Raw genomic sequence first — 798 nt, forward strand, 5'->3', positions numbered from 1 at the left:
AGGGAGCCATGGTGAAGGGCTAGTCTTCAGAAGTATAACACAGTGTGGTGGGCACAGCTGCTGCCGGAGGCAGAGTCAGCCTCAAAAAATGGCTGCTGCCCCTTGCCTTGTCGCAGAATGAAGATACTTGTGTTGGGATGGCAGCTGCTGCCCAAGCAACATCCTGAAAAATGTTCACAGCCAATCAGATCTCCAGTGTCCAATTGCAAACCTTGCTGGGCAAAAGCCCTGCTCTTTTTCCAACACATGTTGGGAACCACGGCACCCACGGGCACCATGTTGGGGACTCCTGCTGTAGTTGGTTTCTACAAGCCCTCCTTCAACCTCATAGTAAAGACTTGTACGATCACATGCAAGCTATTGCACCAACGAGAGGACCATGCAGGATTTGAACCTTCTAACAGGTTGTGGGCCCAGCCCTGTCCCGTTACACCACAGTTTAAGTAGAGTTTATTGTTTTTTTTCTTTCCCCCAGGGTTTTTTTTTTTAAGCTGAAGCCTCAGTGTGACGGCCTGATTTGTTTTTTGGGGGTGAGAAAAATAAGGCTACTTAAGTGAAGCAAACCTCTCAGCGTCTCGTAACTGAAGGCTTGAGACTGCCAACTCTAAGCAGAGTTGGCTGCGTTTCTGAACTAAATCTGAACCTCATTGGGAAAAGAGGACTTTTCAAAAACACCACTGTAACAAAAAGCACGGGAACGGCAGCTCCAGTGTCCCTTCACAAATCTTTAAGACATATTTGTAACACTCAATTTGTACTAAAAAGAGGTTATTCAATGATTAGATATACAAAAGGGAG

The sequence above is a fragment of the Sphaerodactylus townsendi genome, linkage group LG08 (assembly GCF_021028975.2).
Source record: "Sphaerodactylus townsendi isolate TG3544 linkage group LG08, MPM_Stown_v2.3, whole genome shotgun sequence".
NCBI classification, from domain to species: domain Eukaryota; kingdom Metazoa; phylum Chordata; class Lepidosauria; order Squamata; family Sphaerodactylidae; genus Sphaerodactylus; species Sphaerodactylus townsendi.